Here is a 12,930-nt window from a genome sequence, read left to right on the forward strand (position 1 = left end):
ATCACGTGATTCTCCTAATGACGTGATCCAGTTATCAAGCAACAACACCTTGTTCATAATCAGAAGACACTGACTATCATCGATCAACTGGCTAGCCAACTAGAGGCATGCTAGGGACGGTGTTTTGTCTATGTATCCACACATGTAAATGAGTCTTCATTCAATACAATTATAGCATGGATAATAAACGATTATCTTGATACAGGAATTATAATAATAACTATATTTATTATTGCCTCTAGGGCACAATTCCAACACGAAGGTGGTCGGACGTCCGGCCCTCGGACGTCCGGAGGAAGCCGGAAATCCGAGTTATAGAACTCAACTTCTACTGGTGCAGGGCTCAGGATTTCCGGGGCTGGTCGGACGTCCGGCCCTCGGATGTCCGAAGGGAGCCGGATTTCCGAGTTATATGACTCACAAACTTCTGGTGAAGGGCTACGGATTTCCGAAGCCTGCCGGTCGTCCGGCCCTCGGACGTCCGGAGGGAGCCGGATGTCCGAGACAATAGACCCGTTTTGATATAAGAACAGAGTGGAGAATATGTGGTATTGGGTATGACAGTGAAGATGTGGTATGAGCAAGTTCATCACAAAACCTGTGATCCCCTCTTAATAGTGCGGGATCCCTATACTCAATATCAGTACACTCAAAAGAATAGTCTACATCATCTTTTCTTAATCCCGAGCCTTCTCGAAATATAAATTCCCAATCTTCTCAGACAACCTTTGGCACATAATTCTCAATCTACTAAAGTACTTGCCATCCTGAGATACACTCAACAAATAGAATTAGTTTCCTATGTATGTGTTGTCATTAACACCAAAAGTCGATTAGGGGCATAGCATGCACTTTCACCACTAAAAGCAAACATTGCATTGTAAGAGCACATCATGACGGAAATCCTCTCTTTCCTCAAGCACCCAATCGTTGTCATATCCCAAGAAGAATAGGGTGCGTCTTCATGGCGTTGGTATGCCTTCTTGGTAACATCCATCCCTCCATTGGTGATTAACATTGAGATATATTCTGTTATACAAATGTCTGCAGATTTTTTTAACAGAGCTAATGTTGCAGAACTTTTTATCTTCACTTTTGTATAGGTGTGTTGGAAGAAAGTTTTGCAGCATCACTGATGTCATAGAAATCTTCCTTGCAACAGGAAAGATGTTGCAGGAAAAGAATCACAGTCGATCGTTCGAGGTGAGCCCCCGTCAAACCGTGACGAAGAAGGAGCCAAACTCGACCTTCGACTAGGTCGGCTCGTCGTCATCTTCCTCTCTAGGAGGTGGGTGCACCGCGGGCGACCGACGGTCGGAATGAAAGCGGGCGGCAACAGCGGCAACCGCGTCTGACCCCTCTTGCAACATCGCCATTATTCTCCTTTCCGACGAGGTGGGCGGTTGCCGGCAAGGGCATCAACAGTGGTGACGTTTGACGACAACTATCATGCGGCCATTGTTGTCGGCGAAAGGCGAAAACAAATCAATGGGGATTTCCAGGGAAGAGGGCTCGTGGACAAAAACGTCAGATATGGCCAGCCGCATCTGTTGCGATAAGATTGGGTGCGACAGCGGTGATGGACCACGTGTGACGCAACAAAGGTGGTAGAAGAAGACCAGTTATCCATCGGTTGAGGGGAAGTATTCCTGAAAACAAACTACTACTCTCTCTCTTCTTTTTTGTAAGACGTTTTAGACAAAGGGAGTAGCATAGTTTTTCACCCATGTACATATGGATAAGGATCGTATTTAGAAGCTAGTAGGAAGCACCCAAAATCCTTTATTCGAGAATGGAGCGTCCTGAAGCTTGTGCGTCTCGATGCTCCCATCCCTGACGTCGAAAACATGCAACTCCCTCGACATTGGGCGCACCACGTACACGCAGTCGCCTCGCAACCGGCCGGACTCGCACGAGGCGCCGACGTACACCGGCGACATGAGGAAGGTGCGGCCGCCGAGATCACCCACCATGCGCCACCGCGTCCGCTCGAAATCCATCACGTACACGCTCAGGCCCGTGTACGTGTTCATGTCGGCCTCGTCCATCAACAGGTTTACCATGTAGAGCTCCTCCTCGGATTCCACCAGGAAAGTCCTCGCTACCACGGCAAACTCCCCTTCGTCGGGGCACCCGGCGGGGATCGAGCTGAACGCCGGCGGGCCGGCGGAGAAGTCGATGACGCCCAGCTCTGTCGAGGTTGGGTTGAAGTAGAACTTGCCGCGGCACGCGGCGATCTGGCGGATCACGGTCTTCCCGATCCAGGCCGGATGCTTCTCGTCGTCCTCGTCGTACACTTGCGACCCGATGTCGTACTCGTGTCTCTGCCACCCCGCCTGGTCGCCGTCGCCGCCGAGGCGGAGGTGCCAGACGAAGGTGGCGTCGGGCTCGACGAGGAGCACGACGCAGCTGGGATCGGTGGGCTCGTCGGAGAGCAGGCAGTGGGCGCCGTGCCTCAGCAGGTCCTGGTCGATGGCCAGCGGCGGCAGGTCGATCTTGCGGCGGCTCTGGGGGCTGTAGAGGAAGGTGGCGAGGGAGGCGGGGTCCCGGGAGAGCACGTAGCCGCGCGCGGTGGGCAGGATGGTCTTGTTGGCCAGCGCCGGCGCGATGACGCCGTCGACGTCGGCCCCTGTGGCAACGACCTTCTTCTCCGGCACGCTGAGCAGCACCGTCGTGGTTGACCGGCCCAGGTCGCGGTGGATGGCGAGGCACGGCAACGAGAGGCTCGACGGCATCGATGCCATGGTTTTGTGTGTCGATGGAGATTCTCTTGTTCCGCGGTGCAGGGCACAGATCGCTTGCGTTTGATTATAAATAGAAGAAGAGGAGAGAGCCGTCGTTGGGTTGAATCCGTGCACGCATCGTGATCCGAGACGAAGATGGAAGGGGGAGAATTCTACTGACGCGTCCGACGTCGAGTGGAGGGATGGGCGCTCGCGGCTCGGGTTAGTACCACCTCGCTTGCCCTGAGAGGAGCGCTGATGAGCAAGGTGTATAAGATGGCGGCCAGGGCCAGCGGTTGAAGGCACGCAGCTGCGTGGTGACCACAAAGCGAACTATTCTTTCGCCTTTTACTAAAGAATACCGTGTGGGCGCCACAATGAGCAGCATACCATAATTTTTAAAGGGTCTTTCTCCTCTGTGAGAGGGTCCCACAAAACAAAGACAGCAAACATTGATTTTGACTTGGGTATTCAAGGGAAAACCATTGATGTAATTGTTTTTTTGATGAAATTCCATATTGACTCCTGTAGCAGAAACTGTGAAAAGATGAACACCAGATTTATCTGCTGGTGTGGTTGCACGCCCCAACGACATGCTTCCTATTCTTCTTCCGTAATAGTTCTAATCTTCTACTTCCTCTTTGTCAAAATATAAAACGTTTTTTGGTCTTAAAATGTGTCTTGTATTTTCATACGAAGGGAGTACTAGATTATATAGGAATTGGTCAGCCACATCGACTGCAATGGGCATGCCACTAGCTTGATTTAATACAACTAGCGGATGCACTTGGGAACCCGTGTGTGCAAGTGTGTCCATCCATTCATTATGTTGGTCGTCCGCAACTCCTCTTGAAATGATCGTCGGTAATAGATCCGTTAGAAGTCGAGGGGTAGGATGTGGTGGAGACCGGAGAGGTCGTGGTGTTTCTGTTGCGCTTCCGCTTTGGGCACTCTGTCGCTGCTCCATCCTCATCTTGTCATCGTCAACGAGAAATCTATAAGATAGGCTCCGAGAGAGCATTTTCTAGAGGAACTTTTTATAGAGAGGAGTTGGAAAGCAGTGGATGCTTAGCAAAGGCCTCAATACAGGTAAAACAAAGCAACATCGCCTAGATCCACGTAACCTTGCCACATAAATGATCACAATACAGTAACAGTTTTGCTAAAACACATCTGAATATATGAGATAAATATTGCACATCTAAGTCCTATATCATTGATCTTACATGAAGATTCGTGTGCGCATTTTTTTTACTTTTTATTGTTGGTTTAGTCATTTATATGTACATTATATGTACAATAACTATGTTTCATCTAGATTTGTCCTAGACACATCCAAACAGTAAATAAGTCAAGAAGAGATAGAAAGCTAGCATAAAAAACATAAAATTCAAGAACACTACACATAAACATAAACCTTGAACCAATCAGACCGTTCAACAACAAAAACCGATAGCAAACCACCATGTAAAATCATGAATGAACCGAAGGTAAAAAAGACATCAATCTTTTAGAAATCATGTATAAGCTCCAAAATTTAGAGGAACACATGGCTTATTTTGAGTGGTACCCGCTTGAATAAACATGTGTTAAACACGTAAATCATTGATGGGAGAAAAATAGAGCAAGCTAATTTGGGCCCATTTTTGTTAATCGAGTTTCTTGGATGCTGTTTCAAAGTGAAAAACTGCATAAACCTACAAAGGTCTTTTGTCTTCGATATGTAAAAAATCTCAGGTTTATTTTCTAACAAATGTTTGTATTTTTTTGGAAATATCATTCACATAGAACTATGTTAACATGTATTACTATGTACAGAAAAAAAAGTTTAAGTTGGTTCGTATTTCTTAGAAACATTGTTCGTGCGAAGTACTGGATGCATCAAATACTATTCATCCGTAATTACAGTTCACCCATGATAACTGAGTAGGATTACCGCACTCCATTAATTAATGAGTGCAATTACTGTTCAGGGCACTATTCATCAGCTGCCACATGTCAAATTCACAAAGCCCTTGAAAAAATGGGAAAAAAATGAGAAAGCCCCTAGCTTAGCCGGTTTAATATAGTAGTATATATATATATATATATATATATATATATATATATATATATATATATACTCCCTCCGTTCCTAAATATAAGTCTTTTAAACGATTTCACTAGATGTCTACATACGGAGCAAAATGATTGAAAGTACACTCTAAAATATGTCTATATACATCCGTATGTAGTCCACTAGTAAAATCTCTATAAAGACTTATATTTAGGAACGGAGGGAGTATATATATGTAAACTGCATCTCTCTCTCTCCACCCTCTCCTCTTTCTCTCCCCCTCTCCTCTCTCTCTCTCATGTTTGGAAAACAACCCTTTGTCGATGATGATGGTTGTCACCTCGTGCAGCTCGTTAGCGAGGACTTTGAGACGTGTGTAATAGTTGGTGATGGACATGGAGTCACGAAGATAGCTAGAACTTGCGGGAAAGGAGTGTGGCATGCTAGTGGCAGTTGTTGTGGAAGAGGAACGACTTTGCCTCCATCCACGCGGTTTAGGTCGAGTTGTCCTCACGAATGATCATGGTGTGGATGGTATTGGAGATCGTCATGTATAGCTAGTGGTGGATGGCGGAGTCGATAACGCTCCACTCGGCGTCAATGAACTTGGTGCGGGCGTGGGTGGTGTCGTCAACGTGGTGATTGAGACCGTACTACCTGCAGAGGGGGCGGAAGAAGACATGTCATGGAGTGAAGTTCAGTTGATCGAGGTCGAGGTCGATGGGCACGAATGTGTTGATGTTGAGGTCGCGAATCTCTTGAAGTCAGCAAACAGATTGGTGTCGACGAAGGAGTGTGAGATTGCCATAGTTTGAAAATAATTGAAGTTCTAATATTTTTTCTAAGTTAAACTTTTAAAGTTTGATCAAGTCTATAGAAAGATCCGCAAAGATCTACGGTATAATTAATATATAGTTTGGAAGTTCATTTCTTAGGTATTGAGATATTTTTATATAGGCTTTATAAAACTTAATGAACTTTGATTCAAGACTATCCTGGAACTTTTTTTTACAAAATAAAACGGAGGAAGTTGCAAAGAAGCAACCAAACAAGGGAGGCACTGGATACGTCCTCCTTTATACTTATATATCCCCAAAATTGACAAGTAGTGTTATGGGATTTTTAGAAACAAAAAGTCTTAGGGCATCTTGACCCTCAAACCGTGAGTATACTTTTAGATCGCGTGGTCCGGACGTATTGTGTCAAATAATGCGGGCATGTATCAGTCCGCTAAATGGTCTGGACCCCGTACGCACTTTCTCTCGTAAACCGAAGACAAAGTAGGAGGGCTTTGAGGTCATCTGAACTGTTGCAGCACCTGTTTCTGACCACTCCGACCCATCAAAAACTTGCCCCTTGCGTGCGCTGTCTCTTCCCGCTAGAAATGGTTAGTGTCGTTCCAAAGCATCAGTGGCTGCATTCATGCCCAGCCAAAGCGGACACGACCTCTCACTAGTGTCGGCATTGAAGCGATGCGCTGACCGAGAGAGTGTCGCCCATGTCATTTCCCAGTGCACACGTATGCCCCGCATTCAATCGCCACTACAACCACCCGCCCGTCCCTCTATCACCCACATTAAGGACACACAGTTGCCGATGTACCTACTCTGACACCACCCACCCATCCGTCTACCGCCCAACATTGCCATTCGTCCCGCTATATCAACTCCAGCCCCAGCCATAGCCGACAGTCATCCTCCTTCGGTCCTTTTTTCCTCCCCACACCATTCTAACCATGGCATCCTCGCACTACAAAGCGGAAGAAGGAGATGGCCTCCATTCCTGCTGGCTGGCCGGCTTGACAGGCAGCTTGAGGCCAACAACGTCCAAATGGAGGACGTGACCGAGGACGAGCCGACGACATCCTCGTCGGTGCATTGCACCATGACCATCAACGAGGATCATGCCTATTACACGTACATGGTGCGGGATAAGTGGAATGAGCAGTTCTAGGAAACACAGACCGACGCACAGAGGAGGCGGCGTTGCTCGAGTGCTACCGCACCGCCAGGCGGAGGAGCAGCTCGACGGCAGGGCGGGCATGCCGGACGTGGACGTGACAGAGGAGGCGGTGTTGCTCGAGTGCTACCGCACCGCCAGTGTCAGACGAAATTGGAGGCTGCCTACAAGTAGTTTGACGAGGTGATGAACGAGGTGTGGGGTCAGAGCGGCGACGAGGAAGACGTCATCGGCGCCGCCAAGGCCGTTCGATGTTGCCATTGCCATGAAGCCATTACGTGTGCGAACACCGTTAACTTTGAGGAAGAATAGTGCATGATAGGTCGCCGCTGCTCGGGTCCCAAGAAGACCGATTCTCTTCCCCTGAACCTGAAGCCAAGCTTGGCGGGCTGATAATCAGTGGCTGATTAGCCGCTCAAGCTACGGTGGTGGAGGCAAAGCCAAAGAAGGCGAAGTCAAGTGCCAGAGCTTCAATTCTCGAGGCTCATGGCAGTCTGGCGGGGAACGACACTGGCAATCATTTAGATTAGGAAATTATACCTCTAGACTCAGACGAGTTCTGCTTTTAGTTGAAGTATATGTCCAAAATGTAATGATTTTTTTCATATTTATATGGAATCCGCCGTATTTGCATGAATCTTTCTCGGTTTATTTGGAAATCTGTTTGGTTTGCATGAATTTGTCTGTTTAGTTCAAATAATTGTTGAAATGTATGCAACTAGCTTTGGATGATGGCTTGTGGATCACTGTCTGCGAATTCCATGAACAGATGCCGGAGGAAATTTACAGATCAGTGTTGGAGATGCCCTTAAAGGTGTTTCCTTTTGTTCTTTTAAGAAACACATAGTATCTTTTTCGAAACAGAACAAATAATATAGTAGCTTATCTTTGTCTGCATGAACTCGACAACGACGATGATGTGTGCCGTCACTCTTTTAAGGGTGTTGTCATGGAGCTCACGAGTCATCGCTCCGCCCTTGGTGACGTGTTAGCTTGTTCTTGGTTTATCTTGCATCTTTGAATTTGCTTTGTAAAAGGGCATTTTTGTCATATATTGTATGATTTGATCGTGTACTTTGATGTATTGCATTATCTAAGCAGGGCCAAAGACTATTTCAAGAGGATATAATAGCTGAAACTTGAAAACATGAAATCTTTCTGAAGAACTTGTTCTGGAATTAATCATGGATGTAGCATGGCAAAGTCAAGGTAATACTAGATGACATATAGGATGAGAGGCCTAACTTAAAATAACATGAAAGCAAACTATTTGCACAGAGCCACATATGTGTATTAGATATTTAGCATCTAGCTAGGAAGCACCCAGAATGCTTTATGCGACGCCGCCGGAGCTTGAGCTTGGTCAAGATTGTGCGTCTCCATGCTCCCGTCCTGGACGTCGAAAACCTGCAGCTTCCTCGCCACGGGGTACGCGACGTACACGCATTCCCCTCGCAGCCGGCCGCCCTCGCACGAGGCGCCGAAGTAGAACAACGACAGGACGAAGGCGCGGCCGCCGAGGTCGTCCACCCTGCGCCACCGCGTCGCCGTGCTGCTCTTCTCGAAATCCATCACGTCGACGCTGAACCCCGTGACCGTGTGCATGTCGGCCGCCTCGCTCAGCAGGTTCACCATGTAGAGCGCCCCCTCGGATTCCACCAGGAAAACGCTCGCCACCGTGCCATGACCACGTTCGTCGTCGTCGTCGTAGTCGTAGTCGTACCCGGCGGCGACCGAGCCGAACGCCGGCGGGCCGCCGGAAGGGGAGGCGGAGAAGTCGATGACGCCCATCCCGGTCGGCGTCGGGTTGAAGTAGAACTTGCCCCGGCACGCGGCGATCGGGACGATCACCGACTTCTCCAGCAGCGTCGGATCGTCCGCGTCGTGCGGCTGGGATCCGATGTCGTACTCGTGCCTCTGCCATCGTGTGTCTCCGGCGACGCGGACGTACCAGATGAAGGCGGCGTCGGTCTCGACGAGGAGCACGACGCAGCCGGGGTCGGTGGGCTCGCCGGAGAGCAGGCAGTTGTAGTCCATGAGAAGGTCCTGGTCGATGGCTAGCGGCGGCAGGTCGATCTTGCGGCGGCTCTGCGGGCTGTAGAGGAAGGTGGCCAGGGAGGCGAGGTCCCGGGCGAGCACGTACCCTCGTGCCGTCGGCAGGATGGTCTTGTTGGTCAGCGGCACAAGGACGTCGGCATCCTCGACGAGCTTCTCGTCCGGCAAACTGAGCAGCACCGTCGACCGGTCGTCCGCGCGGTGGATGGCGAGGCACGGCAGCTCGAGACTCGACGAGATCGACTCCATGGTGGTGTCGATGGAGATTTCCTTGTCCGGCGGTGCTCGGGTAGATCACTTTGTCGCTTAAATAAATAAAAATGTGAAAGCCGAAGCCGTGTACGAATCGTGGTCGGGCTGGACGGACTGACGAGGGTTCCTTTTCCGTCGTCGCTGAATCACGACAAGGCCTAGAGGCTGGAGGGCTCGTGGGCTGCATTGGGCCTACAGGTCGCGTGGGAGATCCAATCGAGTTGAACGAGGGGACTGTGTTACTGGTGTACATCGCGGTGGTTGTCGAAGAAGCGATTTTCACCCAAGTGTACAAGAAGGCACCCACGTTTGATCGAGAATGGCACGCAGCTGCGTGGTGAGCACAAAGCGAAATATTCTTCGGCCTTTTACTAAAGGACTAGTAAAAGAGCCCGTACGTTGCAACGGGAGAAAAAATAACATATGCTTTGAACACAATATATTTTTACATGGCATCACATTTGTGTTGCTGACGATGTCTTTAATACTCACACAACGAAAACGCGTTTGAATATACAATCACTCAGAATAAGATGAGAAATATGTTGTTTCTCCCCACGAGGTTTTTCAAAGGTGTGCATGTGTGATTAACGATGTTTTCTTTCCTCTCAATTTGGTTTTAATTTAATGGATGTTTATTGCAATTCGTATCGCCGCCAGAAAGAGAGAAAAAAAGGACCGTACACTACAGATTAAATTTGCACCAAAAATAATATTTAAGAAGTATTCAACAGCTAAAAATAACATCCTATTTAGATTCTACATATTTTTTTAATCGAATTTCATATATAACATGTTAAAATCGGAGTTACGGTTTAAAAGATATGGATAATTTTGTTTTAGATAAAATTTGAATTGATTAACTGAAAAGTTAGGTTTTTTTTTGTTAAAATACGGAGGGCGGTTGATTACCTTAAACATCAGGGAGTTTTCTAAACAATGCAAAAAAAATTTCGTTTTCTGTCTTAAATCCAGACTGCGGGTTGATTACCTGAAACTTCAGGGGGTTCTGAAAAATAAAAAAAAAGATTCATTTTCTGACTTAAATCCGGATTGTGGGTTGATTTCAGAAAACGTCGGGTTTTTTTTTTTTGTAAAAGTGGCACGACGGACGACAGAAGCGATCGGTGATTTATTATTAGGGATAGATACCGTGTGCACGTCACAATGAGCAGCATACCCAAATTTTATTAAGGTCCCTTACTCTCTTTGAGGAGGGGTTCCACAAATATAATTCAGTAAGTGTTCAATCTAGCTATAAACATTATAATTTCAAATCCTTGATGAAAATCCTTAACTAAGTGTTAGGTTTTTGTGTCTTCAAAACTGTTATGAAAGGTACTCATATACTTGTAATAATTTGTTATTGCGATGTTAAACACCACCAAACGCTTCCCGGCGACCAGATCGACGAATCCAACAAGATCACCACACCGGCATGGAACACCATCAACCTCAACACAGTCTTGGCACCACCATCGCTAGCAGCAGCGACATCACCGTGCCGTACGTCAATGTCCATTTCGACTTTACGCAACAACAACATTATTGCTGAATCACAATAAGGCCCAGGCGGGAGGGCTCGTGAGCAGCATGGGGCCTACAGGTCGCTGGTTGTCCAAGAAGCGATTTTCAGCGAAGTGTATATATACTTCCTTCGATCCCTTTTACTCCGCGTCTAACTTTTTTTCATTTTCTCCGAATTGCTCTGCGCGTTCTGCTTTTGTCGCGCCTCTTTCCTAATCTACCCCTCACTAGTGTAGTACCCGTGCGTTGCCACGGGATAACAAAATATGTATATCAAGAAAAATGTAACATGACATGAGGAATAGACTATCCACATATGATATCTCATGGTCCTAAAGTGGTAGATAAATACATCTCATCGGTATCCTCTCCCCTCCCTTTTCTCGAGAGGACATTCAACTTCCTTCCACAACCCTTTATCTTCCGTGTTATCTTCCTCATCCTTCGCCTTGCACAATCTCTACTACTAAGTGTCTTTTTCAATCCCCGTGTCTCGTGAGAGATTAAAATTTACGATGATATCTAAAACTATACGATCAAATTTTAAGACAATTTTTTTGTATCTTCTATAAAGATTATCGCACGGGCACATTTCACACACTAAAATATGATGGTGCTTCAGTTATGCAGTACAATATTCAAAATGGAGCTCTAGTCACCAAGTCATGTGACTGAATGGGCTTTCAGAATAATTGCTTGTATCATGTTATAGGTACGATCAAGAATAAGAAGAAACATTATATCTGAATCGGTAAAGCAATATACTTTCAATCTCTATAAAACCATGTAACAGTGCCCTTGTCTTATTCTCATGGAATGATTCAATGGTCAATGTTATATAGTCCATCAGAAACTTCAAGCAAAGTACTATGCTCGATACAACTCAAGATTTTAGCCTTTTTGACTTATGTGGCAACCAACCAACATTAACATTTGCCTTCCAAAGTGCATGTATAAAATGGAATAGGTGAACAATATGAAAGAAATAGATTATAACACACATATGTATGCAACCTTTTTTTTGTTATGTACTCCCGCTGTTAAGAAATATAAGAGTGTTTAGATCACTATTTTAGTGATCTAAACGCTCTTACATTTCTTTAAGGAGGGAGTAGGATTTAGGGGAGAATTTATACACATAAGAATATAGGAACACGTGATTGCAAAAGAGCTTTTGGAGGAAACATCACAAGCACCATACTCATTAATTCCACTCACAAGATTTTCCTCGTAGAATTTTACAACTTCATAAGACATCATTAAAAATCATCCGTCGGTAAATGGATTGCTCAATCCAGACATCGTATGATCACATATTTAACATTCCAAACAACCTGGATCCATATTCTATATAGAAGAATCAAGTAGACATGGAAGTATATTGTATACACATAAATCGTTGAATCGTGTAATACAATTTGAAAGGTAATCAACCACATTTTAACAGCATTCTCTCAGCTCTTAAATACGTCATAACTTTTGCCTACACCGTTTGCAAGATACATATTTCCTGTCATAATCTACTGATAGACACTCCAAAAGCAATGAACCAAGCCCGAAGCTGGTTCCGCCCATTACTGGAAATCAAGAAATATTGGAGATCGGTGCAGTTATGTGCCAATTTTCTTGTTCGATCAAGACAAACGTCTAACACTTCTGTTTCAACTTCTGTGAAAAGAACCCTTCAAGCTGTCAGAATTCCTATTTTTGAAATTTCTTCTTAAGTTCATTCTCTGAGTTTCGATAAGACAACTTGAAGGATCCTAATATAATATATGAGGCATACAACCAAATATAAAATTTTATTAAGAAAAGAAGAAACCAACAATGTGAGAGTTTTCTTTAGTACTCTCCTGCTCATCCACTCATGATATAGTATATTATACCCTACCTGCGTGGAATCTCATAAAAAACAAGAACTCAAACCATTCATGTAACTAAATTAAATTGATGGTTCTAATATATGAGTGGATGTGCTTCAGTTTAGTTACTTACCTCTTGCAAATTTGGTATGAATTGGTTGCATTATCAATTGCACACCTTCTGAGATGACATCTTAATTAGCGGGAAACAGAAGATGTGGTTTTCTGTTTTCAACTTACTATTGCACACATTCTTAGTAAATAGTCAACATAGCTTGCATAAGTCTGTTGTTCTGCTGCAGATCTATACATACTATGGTTTCTGAACCCGTTAGAACCACAATCATTTATGTTGCTGGCATTGGAGATGGGAAGCAGCTAACCCAATCACTCTCACTATTTCTAGGCATTAGAAGCACATGGGGTATATTTTAGTGTTACCATCATCAATCTGTTCTATTTGTTCTAAATCAACTTATTAGTTTCTCGGTACTTG

At 45.5% G+C, this 12,930-nt stretch overlaps 1 non-coding gene across 1 annotated transcript; it reads left to right on the top strand.

The window, feature by feature from the left end:
• Positions 1-3,031: 3,031 nt before the first annotated feature.
• On the top strand, positions 3,032-3,151 carry LOC123433648. The gene has a single exon (XR_006624987.1). It is a non-coding gene; the product is annotated as a U5 spliceosomal RNA (small nuclear RNA).
• The last annotated feature ends 9,779 nt before the right edge of the window (positions 3,152-12,930 follow it).

Source organism: Hordeum vulgare, chromosome 2H (genome assembly GCF_904849725.1).
Source record: "Hordeum vulgare subsp. vulgare chromosome 2H, MorexV3_pseudomolecules_assembly, whole genome shotgun sequence".
NCBI classification, from domain to species: domain Eukaryota; kingdom Viridiplantae; phylum Streptophyta; class Magnoliopsida; order Poales; family Poaceae; genus Hordeum; species Hordeum vulgare.